Source organism: Echinops telfairi, unplaced genomic scaffold (assembly GCF_000313985.2).
Source record: "Echinops telfairi isolate 266 unplaced genomic scaffold, ASM31398v2 ScPeMD7_1713;HRSCAF=2227, whole genome shotgun sequence".
Lineage (NCBI taxonomy): Eukaryota > Metazoa > Chordata > Mammalia > Afrosoricida > Tenrecidae > Echinops > Echinops telfairi.
This window is the reverse complement of record NW_022105611.1, coordinates 22,109,341-22,113,472: the sequence shown is the minus strand read 5'-3', so window position 1 is coordinate 22,113,472 and position 4,132 is coordinate 22,109,341. Positions and strand designations below refer to the sequence as shown.

General features: G+C 42.4%; 1 protein-coding gene and 1 non-coding gene across 10 annotated transcripts in view; one reads left to right on the top strand and one right to left on the bottom strand.

Moving 5' to 3' along the window:
• STIM1 (stromal interaction molecule 1) overlaps positions 1–4,132 on the bottom strand; it is a 213,685-nt gene that overhangs the window by 67,803 nt on the left and 141,750 nt on the right. The window lies entirely within an intron of this gene.
• LOC115870514 lies at positions 2,417–2,576 on the top strand. The gene has a single exon (XR_004046748.1). It is a non-coding gene; the product is annotated as a U1 spliceosomal RNA (small nuclear RNA).

Sequence of the window (4,132 nt, the reverse complement as noted above, 5' to 3'; positions counted from 1 at the left end):
GCCCAAACTCTTTCCCAATGTCATTACTGGTGCCAAGACATGGTGCTAGGCTTACGACCCTGAAACCAAACATCAACCTGGCCAGTGGAAAATGCCATCATCACCTGATCCAAAAAGAGCTCAAGTGAAATCAAAGATCAAGATGATGCTCATTTGTTTTTTTGATGTGAGGGGGTTATTGAATTTAGCGTTAGTTCCACCAGCTCAGACTGTTCATCAAACTTTCTAGTTAGAGGTTCTGAAAAGATTGCCTACAGTGGCAGACAGAGGACTGGTTTTGCCACCACAACAATGCACCTGCTCACACAGCCATCTCAGTGAACTAGTTTTTGGCAAAAACAGCATGCCCTTCTTGCCCCATGCACCTGACTTGCCTGACCTTGCTCCATGAGACTTCTTTTTTTTTCCACAAATGAAGAGGGACATGAAAGGACAATGATTTGACAACGTAGAAGAGGTGAAGAAAAAAACAAGGGAGGTGCTATCAGCCAGCCAAACAGATGAGTATGAAAAATGTTTCCAGGAATGGAATCACAGATTTGGCAAATGTATTAAATGTAAAGGAGAGTACTTTGATGATGATAAGGTTGTTTTGTAAAACAAAATTAAATACATAGCTTTGAGGGAGCCAAACTCCAGGTTTTGGGAGCATACCCCTCGTACATCTACCTGTCTTTGTTTTTCTTCAGGTTTAACCAGATATTATTATTTTCTGTTACTTCATGTTCTTGGTATTTTGAAAATGATACACTTTCCTAACTTATAGCTTATTGGATAAACTGTTAAATAAAATGATTTCAATTGACTTCATTTAATATTAAGTCAGTAGAATCATATCAGATATGCTTTAGTATCTGAGCTCAAAAATATAATTGGAATAATCATAACATATTTATGTTGAATGCACACCTATTTTTCTTAGTTTGTGTCTGTTTCTTCTACCAAATCACAACCCCTGCTCCCCTAAAGGAGGTTCCAGTTACCTGAACTTAAACATTGCAGAGAAGAGCATTGTACTGAACTGGAACTTCCTTATCCAATACACTAAGGCAAGTACAACCCCATCTTATTCTGAACTCTATCTCAAATACAGCTAATAGCTAAAGTCTGGTTTGAGATAAAGATTAAAAGTAACAAATAACGTATACAAAAGATAGCTTTTGACTCTCACAACAAGAACTTATTGTTTCAGACTCAGAATAAACAGCTCCTCCCTCAGGAAGGTCTACGAAGACTTTCTAAAATGCTTGCCTTACCACCAAGCACTGGCTGGAGCTGCGGCTCAAGCCGCTCTCTGAAGAGCCAGGGGCCAGCTGTCGCTAGTATATTTAGCTCTCTGAGCTCAGAAAAGTGATCTCCCTGGAAGTGGCACAAAGCATGCAACCCCATCCGAAGCGTCAAGCACTAGCAAAGGGGTGTGGGTGGGAGCAGAGAAGAGGGGAGACACCTCCTCACCAGAATCCCCACAAAATGGGTCTGCCAGCTCCATCCTCTGACGTAAAGCCAGAGGAGGGACTGAGCATCTTGGGCATCTGGATCTGGGCACGTTTTCTAGATTCTCCCATAAAATTCTAGATTCTCCCATTACTTCCCTCTCCTTTTTAAGCTTGCTCATGCACCTTCTATGGTCTTAACGTAAAACACACTGCCCCCACATATCTCTACAGGCACAGCATTTTTACCCACAAATCACATGCCCCAGGTCTGAGCAGCTTCTGGACACCACCTGAACATCAGAACATAGCTTCCCAAACTTATTTGGAGTACCTCTCTTTTCAGAAAAAAAGAATTACCCAGTGCCCCAGTGGCAATTAAAAACTTCTGTACTATAGACCACATCAGGGGCCTTTTGTAGCACCCCTGGAGGGGTGGATAGTCTATTTTGGGAAACACTGATCTAGAAGAACCTGTATTTTAGTCACAACAGCTCTGGATGTCATTTATACAGACTGCTGGGACATGAAATGAAGTATCTGTGCTCAATGAGATGCGAGCTATTCTAAGAGGGCAGGGACAGGACAGTCATTTCCCACTCATGTCTGCACATCTACTTTCATCTACTAGTCACTAGAATGACCTTTATAAAGTATCTATCTAATTGTGTCAACCACATGCTTGAAATCTTTTTTTTTTTTGACAGAGAAAATTTAATGATGCAGCAAACATAAGGGAAAGATAAAAGGAATATGCAGAGTCACTCTACTCCAAAGAGCTGCTTGATGTTCAACCATCACCTGGCACAGATGAGGGCTTCCAACATGGCATCCATTTGTTAAAGCATTTCAACTGGTACACCATCCATTCCTGTAGCCTTGTGTCTGCCAGGGCCTTACGTGCAGGCTGAACTTCTTCCTTCAATACTATTTCTGGTTCTTGATCACATGCTACCTCCTGAAATGGTTGCTACATCAACCGGAAACTGGCAGGGGAGATACCATGATCACGAAGGTGGTTTTCCCAGGGCGAGGCTTATCCATTGCACTCCGGATGTGCTGGCCCCTGCGATTTCCCCAAATGTGGGAAACTTGACTGCATAATTTGTGGTAGTGGGGGGACTGCGTTTGAGCTCTCCCCTCAGCCCTGCTTGGTGGTCCACATGGAGAGAGGGGCAAAGGAAGGAGGACACGGGGAAAGGGAAACAGGGGAGGAGAGGGAGCCCAGGAGAAGTCAAGGGAGGAGCCGAGAGAGGGAGAGAGGGCTCTTGAAATCTTCCATGGCTCCAAATCACCTACAGAATAAAGCCCAACTTCTTGGCCTGCCATTCAAGGTGTCTGATAACTGGTGAGTAGACTAACATCTCACTCACATTTTCAGCCACTCTTGCCCACTTCCTCCCACTCTAGGGATCAGAAAACTGTGGCCACGGCTCAAATGTGGATGACTGCTTGGATTTGTGAGTAAAGTTGTATTGAAAGAGAGCTACGCTCACTCATTTGGGTGTTGTCTGTGGCTGATTTAGTACTACCAAGGCAGAGTTGGGCATCTGTGACGAAGACTGTATGGCCTACACTGTTTCTTGTATGGCCCTTTACAGAAAAGGTTTGCCAACCGCTGCCCCGGATACATCAAGGCATTTCAGATTCCCTAAACTAGCCAGGCTTTTATATCTCCAAGTCTTTGCACATGGGTCTCCATTTTGAATGGTTTCCCCTTCTCTTTGTCTGCTAAAAAAAAAAAGTCACTGCTTCGGTGAGGTTTTCCAGACCTCTCCCGGGCACCTTAATTGCCCATCCTGCTGTTCCCTTAGTTCTCAGGAAACACATCTGTGACAGTGCTTCTTCCATTATACTGTAATTACTACTTAATCACACCCTCCCCTTTACTCTCTCTCTAAGCAACTCAAAAATAGACTGCCGTTTATTTATCATTTATCTCTTTACCTAGTGTCTTGCATAATCTCTAGGACATCTAAATGAATAATTGAGCTCTGTAAACCCTCCTTCAAGCGTAGGGCCTGGCACAGAGCAGGGCATGTGGTTATTAGGTACCTGAATGAATGTCTCTGATTTAAGTTTGTCCTACAACACTCAGCGGAGTGTTAATATTCATTAACTAGATTAGTTCAGAGTAGCTAAGTAATGAATATTATATCTGATGAATAGGTGAAAGAAAAAGGGCCTCAGATTGCCAGACAATGTAAAATAAAGGCATTCAGCTAGATGCACAAGGGTTACCCTGCTTTAGCACAGCTTGATCTACAGCCATACTAACTACCTGGGCTTGAATCCTGGTTCTACCACTTACTTTCAGCACTTTGTGTATATAATTTGTAAAGTGGAGGTAATAGTTCTAAACCCTCATAATACTCTTATGGTAGAGGGATGACGCAAACTGGTTAATTTGCATCACGAGTTAAGAATAGTGCCTGACAAGCATACGAACAATGGAGAACACCATTGCTTGGGTCAGGTGCACCTTATTCCTCAAAATACTATTCTTGCTCTCTAATACTGTAAAAAAATTAAAAAGTGCCTGGTACAAAACAAGCTCTTATATTATGATTTACATATTTTTAAATATCAAAGGAAAAATATAAAGATACTAATAATGTATAATCCAGGCGCTAGCTCTTATTTATGTAAGGGAAACCCATAGAGGTACTTCCCGAGTGTTTCCTATTAAAAGCCATGCA